This window comes from Cricetulus griseus, chromosome 2 (genome assembly GCF_003668045.3).
Source record: "Cricetulus griseus strain 17A/GY chromosome 2, alternate assembly CriGri-PICRH-1.0, whole genome shotgun sequence".
NCBI lineage: Eukaryota > Metazoa > Chordata > Mammalia > Rodentia > Cricetidae > Cricetulus > Cricetulus griseus.
Window position 1 is genome coordinate 129,089,437 of NC_048595.1, and position 23,418 is coordinate 129,112,854.

The following is a 23,418-nucleotide window of genomic DNA, read 5'->3' on the forward strand; positions in this document are numbered from 1 at the left end:
TGTCTGGGTTTGATGATGCAGCATTTGCCATTGAACTTTCTAAATAGTTCTTTGGGCTAATTAGATGGTTGCATAAGTTAGGCTGGCCATTTGTAAGTTCTCTAGATGAAGTATGTACAAATACCTTACTTTTGACTACAACAAAATTCAAGAGTCATCAAATACATACAATTCATACAGTCATACAAGTTCTGCAATTCACAGGATGAGCCCATCCAGGCAATTGTTTTATTTTTAAAGTTTCCTTTGAACAGAGTCTCTATTATTCATTTATGTTGTTTACATCTACAATTAGTGGTACAGTGATGTAGTTGAATGATTGTGAAAGATATGAAATGGTTTACAAAGCCTTACTATTCCTGTCTGGTTCATTACAATCGTTGTTTGATGTCTATCAAAGCCCCACTTGTTTCTAAGCCTGCAGCTCTCATCAGTTCTTTTACAAGAGGGGCAATTGTCAAATGTGGTACCTGTAAGCCTACTAAACCATTCCCATTAATCTTTATATGTCTACTTTTACACAAGGGCTTGCTTGTGAAATTCAAGGACATGCTCATAGCAGCTGTCAGCCAGAGGGCAAAACGTACTCTGAGCTGCAAATGTTCACCTGTGTGAACTCAGTGGCCGAGAGCAGAGACCAAGTCACCTGGAGGTAAGATGCTCACAGTAGCCACCTACCTAACATGTTTGCTTTGCTACCTGTTTTCTCAGTTTGAGGTTTCCCACAGCAAGCCTAGCCACTCAGCTTACCACTTCATCTCAGTCAGCCTTTGTTGAGTTGTTACCAAGTAGAAAGCATCTCCCCAAACATAGTGCTATAATAACAAAGACATACTTCACATTCATGCTCCAAATCAGCTATGGAAAATTTTCAAGGTCTGATTCTAGAATCCAGCCTGAGTACAGTTCCTCTTTGGCATATGCCACTGTATAAGCACGTTAAAACTAGATGATTGCTCTTAAATCTCTACTCAAAAATCTCTTGCATGTCTGTTGTATTCTAATAACTAAAATATGTCACTGGACATGCCCTAATAAAAATAGAATGGGGAGGTGTACCCCCCCTAAAGTAAGTGTTTGTGTAAGACACAGTGGATAGGATTATAATCTTAGAGGGAGCATAGTGAAATTTTTGGAATGGTAGCACAATTTATGACCTGAACTTGTTCATGTCCTTTCCACTCCTTCGATGTCTTCTTGTCAAAAAAGGAATTTTACTTGGCCTCTGACACCTTGATCCAATTTGGACATAGCTTGTGATTATAGACATGGCCTGGGGCCTTGCACATGCTAGGCAGGTGCTTACCCACTTCTCTTTGATGAGTTGAAAATATCTGATCCGTATCTCTCCTGGGAACCAAATGAATTCTGAAGCCACATTCACAGAAGTTACTGTTCCCAGTCCAGGTACTACAAGTTCCTGTTCAGAATCGCAACTCCAAATAGAACATTGCCGGATTTGCTTTTAATCGTTTTCAAAGATTTATTTTTATAAATTGGATAATTGTTCCAAGTTCTAATGAAAGAATTGAAAACCCTGTTCTCATATCCATATCCATTCACCTCCTGAGCTTTTTGTATTATTGATGAATTTTAAGCAAATGGTTTTTCTTAAAGCAACCTGGGAACTTGTTTCAGAAAGGATTTAGAGACAGGCTTCTTGATACAAAAAATCAATACTACCATTGTATATAGAACCATACTGTCACTTTGTGTTCTTCCCTCCGCCCACACGTACTGTGGTGGGCATGAAACACAGGTATGAAATACAAGGTATTGAATGTGGTATTTGGTAGCTGAAACAAAACATATTGAAAAGACCAAAGAAAACAAAAAGGATGGAATATTAGAAATTCAAGATGGTATATGCTGACTATTCAAGTCTTTGAGTTGAGAGATGCTAACTTCAGGCCTCGCACCTAAAGTTTCTGCTAACATCTGGCTTCAGCACCACTTCACTAATCAGAAGCCATGTCAGAATTCCTGACCAGGTAAAGCTCCCAGAAAAATGGTGGACCTTATCCAATTTCTAGTTATTATGATTTCCTGTAAAATTAACTGTTCCTTGAATAAGTCTCTATTAGTGTATTACAAGACAACTCCTTGAATTCATAAAGGTGTTTCAAATCCAAATGGTTGTTTTCTTCAGTGTCTTTAGGAGGGACATTTCTAGTACATATTGAGAGAAGATCCTATGATGAAAAGATTTTTTCTATGATTAAATTAGGGAGACTTGCTAGTTTGTATTGTGTTTGATAAACCTGTTGTATGGTGTTGTCTGAAAAGGCAGATTTTCAGAGGTCATATCTGAACTCTGGGCTTCAGAGTTGATTATTTGTTGTAAACAGAAGTTTGTGATTCTAAAAACTGAGTGAACAATCCTCTGAAGACAGACAAGATGTCATGATCAGGAAAGACTGCAGGATAACCCAAACATACAGGACAGCACAGCTGGCAAACTGGAAGGGTTTTTCATTCCTTATTTCCAGATTCAAGTGCACTTTGCTTCCATCTGAATGTGAAAACCTGGTATCCAGCATTGTTCATCTCTCCATTTCTGTAAGCACGTGGGTGCTGGGAGAATTGGAAACTTCCCATGGCTTATCCACTGCATGGAAACCTACTAAATGTTCTCAGAAAAAATTCTGAGACATAAGTCTACCCTCTGCTGCAGCATCTCTTTGAGTTTAATCTGTGGAGAGACTGCATCAGAGCCATCCAAGTAGTTCTTTTATAGACAGAACTATGGTCCCTAACCGATATCTGTGAAAAGCAGATTATTAGAGGGTAGGTTCTGGGAATTTTTTAATTGGTAGGATGAGTGGTTGCTATCCACTCAAATATTTGGGAAGCATAACTGGGTAATTAAAGCAAATTACTCCCCAAATTTACAAGTTATAAATGGATTCACTTTTCTAGGAATAGCTTTGAACTTCTCTATCAGTTCCGAAACATGATGTCTAGATCTCAGAAAATTACAGGAAGTTGGTACAGCAGAATTGAATGTCCTTCATTAAAGTAATTTGTGGTCTTATTTCAGTTCTCCGAAGATCAGAATATAAAAGCCAGAATGGATCTTAAAAGGCAAACTAATTAGTTGCATTGTTATATTTTTTAACAGAGGGAAACATTGTGTATGGAGAATTGAGAAGAGTAGCAGTCACAGAGGGTAAACAACAACCGAGTTTAATGTTCAAAATGGCTATAGAAATCCTGTTGGCAGGTAGCTAAAATTCATATTACTCAAAATTTGAATTTGTTTTCTTTGTACTAGGTAAGAGAAAAAGTTTTAATACACCATTAAAGATGAACTCCCAGAGTTTTCCGGCTGTCTGAGCATTTATCCCTAGGATCTTCACTGTCAGCTGTCTAATGTTCTGGAATAATAAATCCATTTAATTACATGAACATCCATGATGAGCCATAATATTAATGTCAAAAACTATATCAGTTAAAACTCATTCCTTTGCTGATGGGGAGATAGGAAGAAGTTTCTGGCTGCAGAACTTTCAAGCTGAAAACTTGTGTGAGGTTTTACTCTTTTGGCTCTTCAGTCTTTTGAGTTTTGGGGGCCCTCCACCCAGCTTCCAAATAAATCACACATGGAGGCTTATTTTTACTTACGAATGCCTGGCGTTAGCTTGGCTTGTTCTTGTCAGCTTTTTTATTTATTTTTTAATTTATTTATTAGTTCTAGTTAGGGAACAAGTTTGTTTCACATGTAAGTCCCTTCTCCCTCTCTCTCCCCTCACCCCTATCCTTCCTCCCCTTCTCCCCAGTCTACCCCCCACCCCATCCACCCACCACTCCTCAGGCAGGGTAGGGCCCTCAACGGAGGCTCTGCAAAGTCTACCAAATCTTCCTGTGCTGGTCCTGGGCCCTTCCTCATGTGTCCAGGGCCAGAGTGTAACCCTTCATGTGGGATGGGCTCTCAAAGTCCCTTCTTGCACGAGGGAAAAATACTAATCCACCACCAGAGGCTCCCTGGAGTACAGAGGCCTCCTTATTGTCTTGTCAGCTTTTTAAAAAACTAAATTATCCTATCTATCCTTGGCTGCCTAGCTTTTATCTTTCCCTATTCCTGCATACCTATTCTTTCCTTCTTACTCTATGTCTGGCTGTGTAGCTGGGTGGCTGGGTGGTTGGGTACCTGGGTGGCTGGGTGGCTGGGTGGCTGGGTGGCTGGCCCTGAAGTTCTTTGCCTTCCTCTCTCATTCCCAGATCACCCTCTCTCCAGATTTCTCGTGATATTTATCCTCTCTGCCTGCCAGCCCAGCCTATTTCTTTCTCCTGCCTAACTATTTGCCATTCTGCTCTTTATCAGACCAATCAGGTGTTTTAGACAGGCACAGTAACAAACACAGCTTCACAAGTTAAACAAATGCAATATAAACAAAAGTAGCACACCTTACAATAATACCCCCCAACAAAAAACCTGACATCAAAATTTGCCCTTCAAACGCTCTCGTCAGTACTCAGATTTCTTACAGGTTACAGTAGGCTCAAATACAATAGGTTTCAGCTTGTCACACCATAGGCAGAGTGAATGTGGCTCTGTTATGTGGCCTACCCATGGGAGTTCTACCAAGAGCTTCCAGGAAGATAGATGTCTACAGGTGAAAGTCAGTGTGCAGAGGCCAAGGGAGGAGACAAATGCCCAGACTCTTGCTTGACCCGCAGGCACCACTCCCACTTCAATCAGAGAATCTCAGTGCTCTATTCAGGGATACCATTTACAGAATAAATTCTGTGCTGAGCTGTAGCTCAGAGTGGGAAGGAACTGAAAGAGAATGGAATAGTGAGTCTAGAATGGTGTTATTTCCAATTCCTGTGCTACTCTTATTTCTACTGTCTTTAAGGCATTAGCTCCCAGGGGACAGAGTCTACTGTCTGATATTCTCATGCACTGCACCCCTCCCACCACTGGAGAAGCATCCAACTGCTTCTTGATTCCAAGGCATCATCTCTCTGTAGGCTGTCACTGCATCCAGTGCACATCTGTGAGCATTTAATGATACTCAGTGTGGAGAACTCGGATTGTCTGTTCAAGGTCACCTTCACAGCCTATGAGAGGCAGAGCTGGCTGCAGAGACAGCCACCTCAGGGCATCTGCTCTAACTTGGTACACCTGTTGTCCAGATCCTCTCCTGTGACAAATTATTATCTGTTTGTAGATACTTGGATGGTAAATCCAGACATTCCACCAAACTGACATTTCTACAAGTGTTTTCTTTAGGAAGGAAAGACCTTCAATTTTATATTTGTACTCTGGAGTGGTTGTTTTTTTCAGGTCTCCAAACTCAAGTTGAAAAGAAACAAGTCCAAAACAAATGCTGTCAGCTCTGTTCTTGGTCTAGAGCAGTGGTTCTCAACCTTGCTAATGCTGCGACCCTCATGTAGTGATGACCCTCAGCCATAAGATTATGCCATTGCTACACTGTAACTGCAATTTTTCTATTGTTATGAATCATAATGTAAATATCTGTTATGAAGGATATCAGATATGCAACCATAAAGGGCTGCAACCCTCAGGTGGAGAACCATGGTCTAGAAGATGCCTGTTTTCTGTCACTGTGACCACTTTCATTCTAAGCTGCTCCATGTTTGGACTACAGAGATCCTCATCACTGTCTCCCTACACTGGCAAGCTTTCCTAGAACAGATTCATGGACCCAACCCCTTAACAGAGTTCTCCCCATCCAGAGCAAACCTCTATGCATGCGTCAAAACAATTCATTGTTTTTATAAACACAATCTTGAAAATGTGTGTGCTAGTGTAGAGGTGGAAGCTGGGAACACCAAAATTGATTATTGAATGTATTTGGAGAAAAGATGAGCCAACGTGGACCTGCTTGATATTTTGTACAAAACAGGCAGTGATCTGAATACTCTCATGAACAAAATAATGTGAAGGAAGTCATTGAAACACAGCTGATATCGTATTTTAAAACCCTCTAAAATTAATCATACAAATAGAGATTGAATTATTTTGCAAATGGAAGTATTAAATTTGGGGCAAGTCCTAGAATTCACTTGTGGGACCCCTATAATGGAACCTTCATAGAAAAACAGTGCAAGCCACAGATAGCTGTGAAGCTGTGTCCTCTGACACAGCTGTGCAGGCTCTCAATCAGTGTCTGAAGCAGGTCCCTTTTGCCACTGGGATCTGGAATCAATCTTAAGATGGATAAAGTCCATACCAATTATACAGAAAAATTAACCCAAGTTATTTAATTTATCCACAGAAAGAAGACAATGAACTCAAGAAGCTAGCCACCAAAACACCAAACAATGAAATTAAAAAGTGGGGTGCAGAACTAAATAGAGAATTCTCAACAGAGGAATCTAAAATGGTGGAAAGACACTTAAGAATGTGCTCAAAATCCTTAGCCATCAGGTAAATGCAACTCAAAACAACTCTGAGATGCCATCTTGCACCAGCCAAAATGGCTAAAATCAAAAACACCAATGACAGTCTATGCTGGAGAGGATGTGGAGAAAACATTCCTCTATTGGTTGTGGGAGTGCAAACTTGTAAGACCACTTTGGAAATCAGTATGGCAGTTTCTCAGGAAAATGGGAATCAGCCTACCTCAAGATCCAGCAATTCCTCTCTCAGGCATATACCCAGAGAATGCACAGTCATAAGGACATATGTTCAACTATGTTCATAGCAGCATTGTTTGTAATAGCCAGAACCTGGAAGCAACCTAGATGCCCCTCAACTGAAGAATGGATAGAGAAAATGTGGTACATTTACACAATGGACTACTACTCAGTGGGAAAAAAAGCAATGGAATCTTGAAATTCACAGGCAAATGGATAGAACTAGAAAAAAACCATCCTGATTGAGGTAACCCAGTCACAAAAAGACAAACATTGTATGTACTCACTCATATATGAATTTTAGACATAGAGCAAAGGATTACCAGCCTATAATTCACATCACCAAAGTAACTAGGAAACAAGGAGGACTCGAAGAGAAAAATGCATGGACCCCAGAGAAAGGGAAGGGGACAGGATCTCCTGAGCTAATTGGGAGCATGAGGGTAGGGGAGAGGGAGCTGGGAGAGTGAGAGGGGGAGAAGAGGAGGGGAGAGGAGAAAATGGTAGAGCAGGAAGGTTGATTCAGGGGAAGAATATAGGAGAGCAGTGCGGCGTCCACCCTTGACCAGCAAGAAAGACGCCACACCGAGGAATCTTCTTCAAACACAGTTTAATCGGGAACCTCTTTGCTTTGTACAGTGTATAATGGCGGCGGCGGCGGCGGCCCCGGGCCGAGGGAGACGGGGCTTGATATAGTCTACATCTACCAATCACCTAACCCTACATGGCGCGTCAGGATAGGTTGTCTCCAAGCAGAATTAAGAGGATACATGACCTTTACCTTATTTGGAGTTGTTTACCACAGAGAGCGCTCGCCGTCGGGCTGGCGGAAGGTGGAAACCGGCGCCATCTTTTGGGTGCGGTTTTCTGCAGCTCCCTACAGAGCAGGATGAGAGGTATCATAACAGAGGGAGACATTATAGGTTTGAGGAGAGATCTAGCACTAACGAGATTTCCAGAGATCTACAAGGATGACACCAAATGACAATCTAAACAATAGTGAAGAGGCTACCCTAAATGTCCTTCCCCTAGAATGAGACTGATGACTACCTTATATGCCATCCTAGAGCCTTCATCCAGTGACTGTTGGAAGCAAAGGCAGACACCCACAGCTAAACACTAAACCGAACTCTGGAACTAAGTTGCAGAGAGGGAGGAGTGAAGAGCAAAGAGGTCAAGACCTGGCTGGTAAAACCCACAGAATCAGCTGACCCGAACAGCGGGGAGCATATGGACCCCAGATTGATGTCTGGGAGGCCAGCATGGGACTGATCCAGACCCCTAAATGTAGATGTCAATGAGGAGGCCTCAACACTCTATAGGGCTTCTGGTAGTAGCTCAGTATTTATTCCTGGCCTAAGAAATCACTTTGTGAGCCCATTCCAGGTGGAGGGATGCTCTCACAGCCTGGACACATGGGGGAGGGCCTAGGCCCTGCTCAGGATGATATGACAGACTTTGGGGACCCCCCATGGAGGGCCTTACCCTCCTTGGGCAGTGGGTGGTGGGTTGAGGGTCTGGTGGGGGTGGAGAAGGAGGGGATCGAGAAGGGATTGACATGTGATGCAGGCTAGTTTCTAATTTGAACTAATAAAAAATTACTTCTTGGAAAAAGAAAAAACACCATGGCCAATATGATTTTATGAAAGAAACTAAGAGAAAAATTAATATTTGAGCAAAGAGATGTTGATAACATTAGAATACAACATAGAAAGTTGAGAAAGTATAGAAAGTCTGAGAAAAGAAGTTAAATAAGTTGGATTAATTTTGTAAGATAGATTATAACTAAATAAAATATCTTATATTTAAATTTACTTCAAGAAGACAGAAGGAAACAATTCCTAACCTTCGGATGTTAAATTTTAGAAATATACTAACTTTCAAACTAAGTATTTGATGATCCATTAGTCATCTCTTTTTAAAAATTGTTTCCCAATTTTATGGAAATAAATATGTGAATTACCAAAAAAAGAAAGAAAAACATAACTGAAATGTTCATGGTGAGAAGAGACTTTAAGATGGAACACAAAAGGATCATTTTCAGTTAAATGCTATTTTAAGAATGTGTGCTTGTCATGGGATAGTTTTAACCTTTTTAATTCAGCACTTTATTGTTTAAGGGACACTATCAGCAAAGACTGTCTTAGGTGGGCACTGTCCCCTAGACCAGCAGCCACAGAATCTCCTCTGTTTCCTACACAGGGTACATGTCCCTGCTTTCCAGCTGGCATCCATTTTTCATCTTCATATCCTGTTCATGTTTCAGTGCCCAGTCTTAGCTTTCTTTACCCATGAAGCATCTTCCAAAATCTGTAGTTCAGGCCCCTTTTCCCCCTCCAGAATATGTAGCATTGATTTTTCTAGAGAAACTATTTGGCAAACTGTCCCCACATTGTCTGCAGCTTACTTACTTATTTTTGAACTTTAACTGTGTCTGTAACAGCACAAGTTACATATTCTTCTCAACCCAACCCACTGTCCTCAACTTCATTCTTTGTTCACAGTGTTCATATAAAATATGCTCATCGTGAGGGCAGTAAAAATACAGGACCTTGAAGTCACACTACTCTTAAAATGGAGTTGAATTCGTTAAGTCCATTTTCCTCTGTAAAAAGCTTTTAGTAATTATATTTTCTAAGAGAAGTGCACTGTGAAGGTCATGTAAGTGCTATAAATTACAGTTCAGTCTCTAATATAAAGTAGGAATTGGATAAATTATAGCTACTTACCACCACCAACATCATCATGATTTTGCAGAGTCCTTCAGATGAGGGGTCACATCTACTATTAGCTTCACATTACTTATTCAACAAGTATTTGTTATGAGCCTGTTGCATGCCAAGCATGACCTGCTCTTAAACACAGCAAATAGATTCTCGTCCTGTGTCTACAGCCTGGTGGGAACTGGTTTCCTTCTTAGGATCAAATCTTAAACAATCAGGGCAAGAAAGTTCTTTTCCAAAAATAGCAATGTTGACTAAGTCATAGATTGCTTTTGTGAAAGATAATGCATTTTAACTTTTAAGTGATTTTCCCTAATTTACTTATTTGAACAGAAGCCATTAACAAACAACTTCACATTTGAACATGGCTACTAAATTTGCTTGAACTGTTTTGTATGTGACATGACTTCATGTCATTTTTGTTATACCTCTAATGTTCATATTCTAAAGATAAACTCATTCTTCTGTAACATCAGAGAGGAAGCACTCCAAAGTGCTGATTCTTCCTCACACACTCCACCCTGCGCTTATCACTGTACACAATATTTTAGTGGGATTTGGTGTATCAGATAACTGGCACCACAACAAAACTAAATGACTTCCTTTTCTTTCATTCCAGAGTCCCTACACATCAAAGCTTGTCCCAAAGCAGCCCACTGGGCTGAAGTGTCTCCTGACTATCAGCTGAATAAACATTTCAATAATATAATAAAAAGGCCAACCTGTAAAAAACACTGGCCCCTAGTTAAACTTGTTCTTGGAATTGTGTCCTATAAAGCTAAGATCTTATTTTCCACAGCACCTGTTAGCTTCTTGGGTAATCAGACAGCTTGCAGACTAATATTTTCCATATAAATCAATGTTGCAAATAGCTTGGTATGTGACCTTACATGCAGCCATGAAGGACAAAGACTGAAATGAATATGGCCAGGAAAGGAATAGTGATCACAGAATGGGGCAAGGACAAATGAGAGGGATACTTCACTCTGTTCCTTATGCCTGAGGGAAGAAAAGAACATCTTCCCTTAGTTTTTTATTGTTATTCACACATTCTAATACCTGACAAGTAGGACCTCTGCTATCTCATGCTTCAGGGACAGTGGGTGGCTTGGTGCCACTTTGTTTTTGTGGCATGTAGACAAATTTGGAATTTTATATGAGGAAATTTTGCAAGAGAGGGGCAGGAATTTTATTGACACAGCTGGGGAAAGTTTTCTGGAAGAGGAGAGTTATTTGATAGCTTCCATAGGAGTGGAATCTCAAAGCAAGAGAGACATTGAGACAATTCTCATGGAGGTTTTCTATGTGCTATGTGACTGAACTCTAGTCTCAATTGGTTCTTCCTACTTCAGAGCTCTCACTGTGCGAAGGGGGAAGGTAAATATGAGGCCACAGCTGGCTGAGAAAGAACCACAGGAGAACTTCATTCCCTAAAGGGGAATCATGTCATTCTTCCACTTAAAATTACAACTGAATTTGTCATTGGTATAAAAGACACCTGAGTTGTTAACAAAAAATCTTGGATACCTTATTATCTCAAACCAATTTCCTAAATGCATGGCTCAGGTATGTCACCTAAGTGTAAAGAAACATTATTTAGCAAAAAGTTCACTACTCATAGTTTTTTAAGTTAATGTCAGTATGTGTCATTTAACTTATTTGCACCTCTTTATTTTTTGGAATCAGAATATCTAATGGTGTTTGTACATAAAGTAAAATTCAGGGCAGAACTCTGATTTTTAAAAATTATTTCTTATTTGCACTATTGCTAGGCATCCAGTTCTTGGGCTCAAGGAAAAAATTTTAAATTTCTTTTGGTCTCCCCTACAAGCTTTTTTATTTTAAAATCACTCTCACGTCTATCTTGACCACCTGCTCTGAGCTCTGTGAAAACAAGCATGTGCCACTGGTAATCTTGGCATGATGAAATTACAGAGTCTTGTACTCTTATGTGTTCCAATATACTAAATGATGTTTTAATATTTAGAAACCATGACATTGAACTTTCTGTTATTTCCTCCTCGGTTGCATGATATCTGAGATTCCACAATATTCACATTTAAAATTTTCTTTGCCTCATACTTACTTGAGAAGAATTAATAACTAATTCTTGTCTAGTAATAAAAAGAAGGAAAATAAAATGAAAAGGGAGAATCATAAAAGCCAGGAAGAGAAGCTAATTATGCTTCTGTTCTTTTCATATCCCACACAGCTTTTGAATGAGGAGGACGCCTTCTTTCCCTGGAATAGTCTGTTGGTGGTTTCCTCCTGCTCTGCATTGTGGTTGATCACTTCCCCCAGACTGTGGGCTAATGAAACCTCCTTGTTCCAACTTCCTGATTTTGGTCCTCTCTACATCCTGACCAGTGCAAAAGGCTGCAGCTAAGTTAAAAATAACAATAATAAAAAGTTCAACAACCCTTTCATTATTGTTTTTAAAAAATGCTATCCTTACCCACTGACTCCTTATTGCTTTTTGCACTACACTTAAAGAACGTATCCAAACAATAGATACCCAAGCCCTTTCCTTCTGCCTCTGCACTTTCTATTCAAACATGTGTTTAGGACTTCTCATTTCCTTATTTCCATCAATATATTTATATATTTTATATTCACATGCATAATCCTTTCCTCTCACAACCTTTCAAACAGTTTTTAAAATCCCAATTTAAAACTAAAAATGGCACTTAAAATATGTTTCTGTCTCTACAAGAAATTTTTCCTGATTAACCTAGTCAATTTCAGCTCATGGAAGGCCTGCCCTCCTTCATGGTTTTGACTCCCATGAAATGTTTCCTTCATTCACTTTGTTCATTGTCCATTCATCCATTTATTAAAAATCCTTATTATGTTCCCCAAATTAGGAAAAAACATGAGTGCAAAAATGATTAAAATTATGGGCTTGAGCCTGGATTCTAGTTCTACTCTTTGCCATATGTGTGACTGGTAAGTTAGTTAATTTCCTATCTCTCACTTTTCTCATGAGTTACACTGGCATGAAGATAGTAGCCCCCTAATTTACTGTGAAGATTAAAAAAAGAATCTGCGCAATTTGTAGTCTAATCACTGGCTTATGCCAACTGTTTGTTGTCATCTAAAAATAATATCACACTGGTACGTATGAACTGAACATACCTTTATTCTAATTTCTGTGTTCTACTTTCAAGTTCATACTTCTGAGTAAGGGCACGGTAATTGGCCTCTATTCTCCTGTATCTTCAGGGTAATGATCCCAGTGGGAAATATGCTCACAATTCTTATACAACAGAGGTTTGAGCTTCTCAGAAACAGGTCCATTCAGACAGAAGGATCCTAAGTCTGGGAATGTTATCATGACTGGACAAGGGACTCTAATGCCCTAGAGGATTCTAGAGCAGCTAGAGGATCCATATGTGAAGAAACTACCTTGACCAGTGGAGTGTTTAGATAGAATCCCACCTTATAGACATGAAGTACATATTGAAGTGCTCATGTTTAAGAATTCCCATATGATGGCCGACATTGTCCCATAGCATAGCTACTGTGTCCTAACAAAGAATATCCACCTTTCATGATGTTCTACATTGAGCAAGAAGGAGAATGAGAGTGGAAAATCAAGAGTAGGGATGTTGGCTTGGTTCTTTTACCACAAAGCCTTTGCTAGGGAGGTCTGTGGTGGAGGGAGGCAGGGATTTGGTAGCCCTTTCCCTTTGCATTAAGAAGCCCTCTATGTTAGTCAGGGTCCATTTATGACCATGCCAATTTTAAAAATTAATGTTTCATATAATTTGATATGTACTAACAAAGCAAGCCATCACAACACCTAAAATAGACACTCTCAAAGGGAGAAAATAGAATATAGTACTGATTTAGCTAAAATTAGAGATTTGTTTGAGGGGACAGAACAGCAGACAAAACCACACCAGTGATCAAATTTAGCTCCTTCTTTGTTTAGTTGTTACCTAATGAAGAAGAACTTTCTTGTTTAAATTGAAAAGAAAGATTGTTTTCAGCTATCATTTCAGAGTTATTCAAATGTGGGAAGTTGATGCAAACCAATTACTTCTGACATCTCCATTCAAAAGCAATGCAGAATAAGCTTAAATGAAATAATTACATAGGTGTGAAGGATTATATAATTGATTATATTCTGTCTTTTCCACCAAGGAAGGGAAAAAAGAATCTGAGTGTCTGACATTACATAGTAGTTTTATTCAACTATAGCATACAAATAAAAATATTATGAAGTCTTTTAATATAAAAGCATAGCTGTAGGAATATTGGGAACTATTAATTATATAGTGGGTATTAAATAGCAAAATACAGTCAAAAGACACAAATTTATAAAGGGAAGTGCATACATAAGGTCAGAATCTTAGAAGAGAAAGACATGTTCCTTACTTGCTCACTGAAACAGTAAATAGTAATACAACAGCTACGTGTGTTAAAACTCTCACTAAGTTTGTCAAGTTAGAGAAACAAAAAGCACGTCTAAACCTTCTCAATCTAAGCATACTGACCCAGGACCAGTTCCCATAACATCGGGAATTGTCCCCCAAAGACTCCAGGCTCTTCTAGGATTCCTTTTGAAGAGAACTACAGTCTGAAGGGTTAATGAAGAAAGGGTTGTCTTTGTTTCAGTATACACCTCCTGTATAATTTGGCTCCAGAATTACTTTTGTCTTCCATCCCATTTATTTTCTACTGGATAAAGGTCACTGTCCTCACTTAAATAAAAGTTGGTCTCCAATAGAGACACTGAGTGTGACTGCTGACACCTTACACCGTGCTCAAGAGCGCTTTGGCAAAGGATGAAGAAACCCTCACTAAATGGGACCAGAGGTGTAACCCTTAAATTTCTTTTACATGCAGTGGCTTCTAGCTTATCCATTTTATTTGGATGACAGAAGACCATTATTTGATAGTCTAATAAAAACATGAACACATTTTGTTTAGATCACTCTGCCCAAGCATTCAGAGATTTCCTAAAATTTGAATTTAATTTTAAAAATTGAGTGAGACCCTGTTTCTCTCTTTCAACAAAATCAAATAGAAAAACAAAACTGTAATTTTTTTCTGTCTTCACAGACTACTGAGCCTCAACTTGTAATTCTTTTCTTCTTTCACCAAGTCTAATCATTGTACTACAGCATACTACAATATCTATTCAATACAGCCAATATAAGCACATTCCTATTTTATATCTCCAAATGAATTCCCATCTTTAAGTTTGGCAAAATGATTTCCCCATTCTTGCCTTTTACTCTATTTGAAACAATTTCCCTCCTCTGCACAGTTTGTGCCAAGCCTCCATGCTACCATGGAATTCACCTGTTCCCCACATGGTACTGTTTGTATAAAACAAAACCTGGCATCACCTAATTTTGTCAGGTGAGGAGGACATTTAGAGTCAACCTAATAGTGATGACCCAAAACTTAGGCATGAAAGTAACTCAAGAAGTACCTCTTTTCTGTCTTCCCTTAATTATTCATAGAGGAGATCCCATAGCCTCACCTGGCATCCTAGTTTCCATAGGCCAGAAACACTGGGTATACATTCAAAGGTTTTCCACTTCTTGTGAAGGTTACAACACGAAGAAGCAGGGTGTAGTCTCCTAGAGTTTTTGTAACATACTATAGCAGGTGTTAATGATGCCTAAATTGCTTAGAGATTATTATTGCCATATGATCCAGTAACTGCATTCCTTCGTATTTACCCAAAGATGCTGAAATATGTTCATACAAAAACTCACAGCAACTTTATTCACAATTGTCAAAATTTAAAGTAACAAAGATGTCTTTTGCAGGTGAATGGATAAATGGTGATAGATACAGATAATGGAATATTTTGAATACTAAATTGATATGAAGTATTAACCTATGAAAAGAACATGAAGAAAACTTAAAATATGTTACTAAGTGAGAGAATTCAACCTGAAGTGAAGAGGTCCCATATTGTAGGAATGACCTTTGACTGTGACATTCTAGATAAGGCAAAACTATGGGGATGGTAAAAGATCAAGATTGGAGCAAGGGGAGAATAGAATATTTGGGGGACAGTAAAAATTATACTTAATGACAGATATGTGCCATGGCACACATGCCCATATAACACACAGCACTTAGGGGAAGTACAACAGTAGACTCTGAACAGTGGGTATTGTCTGTCCATGCATTAGCGAACTGTAAAAGATGCACTCCCCTGGTGAGGGATATTGGTCATGGTAGGCTGTAAAAATCTGCACATATGAAAAATCCCAGCAATGTAAATTTGCTATTAGGACAAAACTGTTCTAAAAAAATCAAGTCTTAATAAATAATTTCATGGATTAACTAATGAGAAGTTTTCTGTTGGTTTCTTATTTTTTTAAAACCTAGGACATTATTTTGAGTTTTATTTAAATATCTTTGTAACAACAAATGTATTTTGCCCTTTCCTGAACAATAACTCAAAATCTTATGTGTCACCTTAATTATAAGCTCCAGTATTATAAATTTCTAATTTATGTTTTCCTTGCTGTGTCATTTGATGATAGTAGTACAAACTCACAATTTATAGTGTGTAAGAGGTTGGGGCTGTGTGCTGACATGTTATAGGTATGTAATACAAGGTTGTTGGGAAGACGTAAATTGGGACTCATAGCTCATTCCTGTGTTTTAACTGTGAAGGATGCTGTGTGTACTAATGAGATTTGTATCTTAAAGACCATATGCTAGGAGGCTTGGTCACTCTTTGACAGTGCTATTAGGTGGTGGTGGAACCTCTAGGAGGTAGGCCCTGTGATGACTTGAAGGAGACTGGCCCCATAGAATCATATGTTTGAATGCTTGGTCCCCAGTTAGTGGAACTGTTTTGGAAGGATTGGCAGATATGGCCTTGTTGAGGGAAGTGTGTCACTGGGGGTGGTCTTTGATGTTTCAAAAGCCCATGCCAGGCCCAGTTAGTTCTCTCTGCCACTTGTTGATAAGATGAAAGCTCTTGGCTACTGCTCCAATGCCATGCCTGCCTTCCTGCTGCCATGATCTCCCCAACCCCATTATGATCATGTACTAATCCTCTGAAGCTGGAAGCCCTCAATAAAGTCTTCTGTAGACAGTTTCTTTCCTGCCTGGTCCGACAACCATTTAGCCCCCAAAAAACACACAGAGATTTATATTAATTAGAAACTATTAGACCAATGACTCAGACTTCTTATTGGCTAGCTTTTTTAATTATTAACCCATTTCTATTAAACTATGTATTGCCATGAGGCTGTGGCTTACCTATAATGCTCCAGCATGTTACTCCTTTTGGCTGCTACATGGCATCTCTCTGGTGGCTTCTCTCCTTCCTCTTCACAGAATTCTCCTGGTCTGGAAACCCCACCAATTCTTACTGCCTGGCTACTGGCCATTCAGTGTTTTATTCATTAGCGAATAAGAGAAACATATACACAGAAGAACATCCCCTATCATCTCCTCTTTTCTGTCTAAATAGAAAGATTTTAAATTTAACATAGTAAAATTATATACAATAAAACCGCTATCAAGCAAGAATTATAGTTAACAACATTTAGTCCACTAACATTTGGCAAAATTAATAGAAAATATTCTATCATCTATCTTATCTTTGTGAGTCTAAAGGTTTATATGTATCTTATCTTTTATCATAACTAAGGAAAACTATAACCCATAACTATCTGTCTTCAACTGCATCAAAAACCTCAGAAAGAAAACATATAAATTCTAGAATTGACAGAGAAATCTCGCTGCCTGGAAAGTCATCCAAAGTTCTTCTATAATTTTGAGACATTCATCTTCAGCCTTCAGTCTGGCAGACTTCTCAGTGAAGCAGGAAATTTGAAACTGTACTGCCTGTATTGGCAGTTTGCCAGTCATTTTTCTCTATGTACTGCAGAATATCTGGTAGACTCTTTCATGAAGCAGGACCCCCGAAGGACCATCCCATCTTGTTTTGGCAAATTTAGCAATCTTGCTCCTGTGGGTCCTACATCTCCAGTTTGTACAGCATACAGTCAAACAATCCAGGCAACTGCAGTTTCTTGACCAAATGGCTATTTCTGCCATGTTGAAGGCAAACTCCATAACAAGTTTCTTCGATGCCCATCTTCCTCTCTGACATAACTGGTGTTGCCAGAAGCAGTTGTGTCTCACTGTCATGAAAACCCTAATAAACCATCTTAAATGCCATATTCTGAAGGTCTTTAAAATGTTTTGAAGAATATATATCCATCTCAAATATATATCTGTATATCTAGAAAACCTAAATATTATAACTATAAGTTTTAAGTGACTATATATCATCTATATTTAATTAAATGAGGTGTATAAACACAATATCTAAACAAGAATAGAAATATACCTATAATAAAACTGACCTCAAATTTGTATCAATAAGTCAAAACCCATACCAATACAAAGTATTCATTTTTATATCATATTCATCTTTTTTCCTTAGGAGATTGACTGTGATCACTAACCATTTATAACTAACCCTGTTTAAATTAAAACAAACATTTAAAAACAATACTTGGGAATTCTCCAAACTGCTTCCTGCTGTTTGGGGGTGCTGTAAATCCTAAGGGGATTCAGAGAAAACCCAGAAACCTGTCCAAATCCTGGCTGTAGTAGTCTGAGGCTGCATTGTTTCAGCTGTTTTGGATGTTGGATTACCTGGGCCACTGCTTCAGGGGGTCTTGTTTGATCAAACCATATTAGTCTGGAAGGAATCCACAGCTTTTCATTTTCTGTGGAAACAAAACAGAATCTCTTTTCCAAAGTAACATGTCCTTAGACTTAAATTTTGAAGTCAAGGCAGTTTTAAAATATCTAAATTGAATTAATCCAGCAACATTTATAATCAAATGTCTTTTAGCAGCTATTGCTCTTTCCTAAGCAGTTAAACAATTCAAAGACAACACAATAACATACAGTATCTAGACTCTCTGTGTATTTTCCATCTGGCTTTTTTATTACTCTGTTTCTTTCTTTCCTTTTCTTCATTGAACTCTCTCTGTAAACCAGGCTGGCCTTGAATTCATAGAGATCTGCTTGCCTCTGCCTTTGGAGTGCTGGGAATAAAGTGCCACCATACAGAGCTACTCTATTTTAAGGACTTTGTCCTTTTTCTTTTCTCTTCCAAGCCTACGTGTATTTTTTTTTTAACACAGTGTAAAACATTTAGAGGTTTTTCTTCATCTGAATACTGTATATCTATATCTTTTTCTAGCCACACAAGTCTTTAATCTGCATGGCTAATATTAAAGCGGTGGCTGGTCCTGCTCTATTCCTTGGCTTTCTGAGAGTCTAAGTTTCATGGCAGAGTTTCCAGGTTCACGTTACCATCAAGAAGCAAGCCACTGGCTGCTCATAAACACCGTTTAGTTGTTTGGTAGCCTGGCCTCTTAAAAGAGCTGAGGTTTATGCCACTAATGCTGAATCAGGAAGCCTCTCTTAAAGGAGCCACACCTCTGTTTGTCTCTAGCAAACAGAGCCCACCTGAGAAAACGCTGCTATCAAGAAGCCATGCTTGACTTTGTTCTTTGTTTTTAAAATCCCTTTTTAAGCATTTGTCAGGTTTTACACGGAGATTCTTGCTCCAAGTATGGTTGTCATTTTGTAGATGGAGTTTTCTGTTCAGCCTGGTCCCACCATTCTTGCCTTGGTCATGTTGTCTCTTTGGAGCACAAAAAAGGAACTGAGACAGGGCCTGATGGAAATAAGTTAAATTATTGAAGGCATACTGCATGCTTCCCTTCTCTGTTTCTTGGCACCATGGATGACAGTTTTACTCAACATACACTTTCTACCAAGACCCTAGACCTAAGTAATAAGACTAAGTCACCATGGATGGAAAGCCTTGAAACCCTGAGCCAAAAGCAACCTTTCCTCTTGATAAGTTGATTTATCTCAGGCCCTTTGCTACAGTGGTTGAAAGTTAACACAATAATTTTGAAGATCACAGTTTGCGTTTGTAATATTCAATAGTTCTAGTCTATAATAGAAGAAAACTAAAATACTTAGACTAATTATAATTAATGTACTAATTAGGGAAGGAAGGGGCTGAAGTTATGTTACTGGATATAAATATCTGGTCTGTCACTCAGATTATGTGTGATTCTGTGGTATGGAAAATCTCATCTGTGGGGATATCAAATGAGGCCATGCTCATAAAAATAGTAACTATTAAATGACAAGTTTTTGTTAGTGTGAAGGATTGGAGACATTTTCTGACTTTTAAACAAACCAGAAAGAGAAGAGCCTTCAGATAAATCAAATCTTACCCAGTCCTTCTTGAATAGGTGAACATGCATGTGCAGATGACTGGTCCTTCCATAATACCCGCCCCCCCCTTGCTCTCACTCCACCTGTTCTTTCGTACCATGATCTCAGTGATGAAGCCAACTGATACCTGTAATTCTCTGATCTCATCTCCATGCTGCCTAGTCTAAGCTGCTTTGCCTCTAGCTCTGAACACACACACACCAGTGTCATTCTTCCCTTATGTCTTGGAAGGCCACAATCCATCGGTTCATTATTCTGGGAAGGTGTGATTGTAGGGATGGTTCCATCTAAGGCAGGGAGTTCTTGTGGCAGAGAAGGAAGGAGACACAGAGAGCTATATTCTGAGTCCCAACCCTACTCACCTGCTTTCATCATCCAGGCCTCAACCTTAGAACAATGTCACTAGTGACAACAAAGAATTCAAAACAGCCTATGAGGAACTTTTCAGGTTGAAACTGTAGCAACAAACATCTACTTTCTCTTGCCTTATTAAGCAAGACTGCAGGACGCTGTGGGAGAATGTTTATAAAAAACAGCATAGCTTGTATTACTGTGTTTTTGTATTTGCTCGTGTCACCTGGACACTTGAGGCCTTCAGTAATTCTTTCATGTTTGGTAAGTGGTCTCTTCAGTTCTATAAAGAATCACCTCAGCAACACACTCTTCTTTTCTACAACCTTGACACTCCTTGACTGCCTTCATTTGTAACTGATAACAAACTTTGCTACCAAACATGAATGCATGTGTGGGCACTTGCGTGTGTGCATGTACACACACACACACACACACACACACACACACACACACACACACACACACACACACACACACACACACGGACTTTATAGCTAAATAATATGTACACCTTCCTATTCCAGAGACTGTCAGAACACAAATATAAGACAGTTCTCCCTCATCTTAAAGTTACTGGTTTGGCTTGCATGGCAGTTCTTTTCAAATTACTGGGAGGATCTCCAACTTCCTCAGTGGTTCTCTTCTGACACTGCTGCAACATCATCTAGTAGGGAGAGTTCACATACCAAAGGAACCAGCCAACTCACAGAAGATGTAAAGGGTAAAGAGAGGAGACTAAATCTATTGGGGGAAAACTATTAACTATCCATTTTGGAATACTCTTTTAGGGCATATTCACCTGCTCCAGTTTCTCATCTACTCTAGTTTCCTGTACTTTCTTTCCTTGCTAATCACTTGCCAATTTTGTTATCTCCTTTCTTCCAGCACATTGGATCAACTAACAGAATGCTCTCCCATCTGGGAATTGGCTGTATCCTCACTGCCAGATGTCTTGTGAGGACCAAGAAGCTGCCCAAGTCTCTGTCCAAACAACTTGAAATGATGGCTGCTGTTTGCAGCAACTTTGAAAGCACTAATCCAAAAATCCTGGCCAGCACTTAATCTGACTGACTTAAACCTAGATATTTGGTTTGCCAACTAATTCCCGAAAGCAAGCAGATGCACTTGATTGCCCCTGCTCTGTGTGGTTGAGTTGAAACAAGACGTTCACTCTCTAACAACAAAGGCATGTCTGGAACAGCCAGGGGCAGTATCAGAGCCTGAGATTGAAGAAATGTTCTGGCTAATGAGTTCCATATGAAAGAAAATCTTTGATGTTTTAATGTGTTCTTTTAGTTTCATCTAATATGTTTATTTTTGCTGATGATTAAGGGGCTTGTTTTCAAAATCCCCAAATTGTTCAAAAGGACTGTGAGGTTTGCTTGCTTTGCTATGGATCTTAAGTAACTCTGCCTTCTTGTCTTCTTGCTTCCATTTTGGCATGGGACAGCACTGTAAAAAGTCAGCTTTGTTCATGCCATTCATATTTGTGATTGCTGCCCATCATGTCTGGAATAAGACTCATAAGGATTTATCTCATTCTACTGTTGCCATCTCTACAAGTTCACTTGCCATGCCAGCTCTTTAGCACACTATGCACCAGGTACCCTGCTCTCCTTAGTCCAGACACACCAAGTGCACGATGACTTTAGAGTTGTTATGTCCTTTCCTCCTGAAAAGCCTGTAAAACTTGCTCAGTTAAGTTTTCTTGATGTATGTGATAACTGTATGGTTCACATAACAAAATACGGCAAGCCTGTATTTATTTAGCATTCCTGAGCCTCTCTCACCACCTTTGGAATGAATTAATAAATATGCCTATGGTAGTCATGTTTTTTATATTACAAATGGCACCATTCATTTATCTAAGAAATAATATATTGCCTCTACCCTGTAAGTCTAGTGTTTAAGCTGGAAAGTTTAGTTAGTGAAATTCCATCTACCTGTTAGGTTTATAATATTGAGTATCTAACATTAAGCCAACTTGATCTTTGCTTCTCAAATAGAGACTATATTTCTATAATAAGGAGCTCCAAGTGCACAATGGCTTAGGTAAAATAAAGAGTTCTCTCTGTCATGACACACAGGTAGCTCAGGGGTCCTGACTTCTCTATCATGACTTTCAACAATTCAGATTCCATCCATATTTCTGCTCTGGAAACCCTGGAACTCAGCCCTCCTCTGTGTAGCCAGAGCTATGATCTCATACACAGGAGAAAAAGAGAAAGCAACTTACTTTGAGGCCAGTGAGGTAGAATTTCCACTCATCACTTGTGGTCATTTTCTTGGTTCAAAGGGTCTGATGAATAATCTCTTCATGTCTGTGGAGATCTGGGGGCCCCACTATTAATCTTCCATGCTCAAGAAATCAGTGCTACATTTGAATAATAATGATTTGACATACACTGACATTTCTCTCATCCTGTATGGATCTAGCAGAGAAACAAAAGAATGACAGAAAGAAAGGAAAACATCATCTCTATAACTAATATAAGCCAGGTTAGAGGCTGTGTGTGTCTGCCCCAACAGCATAATAATACCAAGTTTCAGAATAGGACAGACACAGTCAAATTCACAGCAGTGTTGGACCAAAGTAAACCTTTCTGTGTGGGTGGACAGAGCTTGCCCTTGGAGGAACAAAATGCTTGTTCTGTGCTGGCAGATTGTTCCCAAAATGAGGGATAGTTGAGACTCAGCCAACTATGTTCAAATATTCTAATCTAATTTACAAAACATGCCATTTGTTCCATTTCTACTGAGGTGATGTGATTGAGGTGGCAGAGATAGCCTGGCACATCCTCTTTCCTAACAGCAAGAATGAGGAGATCCAATATTTGACTGTAATCCCGCCAGCAGATGCCAGTGCATCTCTAGAGCCCAATTCTCCAGCAGTCTTCCTTTGGTCCGAAGATGATCTTGTTGTCTCTCTGACACTAATTTCAGCTGCTTTCATGTTCCTCATTTCCTTTTCTGGGAGGTTTTCCTCTCTTTATCTCCACAGATAAACATGACTGTATCTTTCCATCTTAAAGAGACTCTCACTTCCTTTGACCCCCACTCTACTGTCTACAGCACAATCTTTGTTTGGAAGCCAGGCCCATAAAAGACATAGAGATTCATGTCTTCATTCTCTATTCTTCAGCCCACTGAAACTGACTTCCGTCATCTCCATTACCGGAAAGTGCTCTTACTAATTCAAAAATCAAGTGATTATTCAGTCACCCATTTCTTTTCCCACCCCTCAACAATGATTAATACTCATCCTTACTCTTTATATATTTAAAATCTCCTTTCATTGGGATTTCTATGACAACCCTCACTGGTTTATGTCCTTAAGAAGTGTCTTCACTCTTTGAGGAAGCACTTAAATTACCAATACATGATGAATCTCAAATTACAATCTAATATAAATGTTTATCTGAACATAATATTTGCCTAGATATGCACTCAGTGGATTCATATAGATGTATCC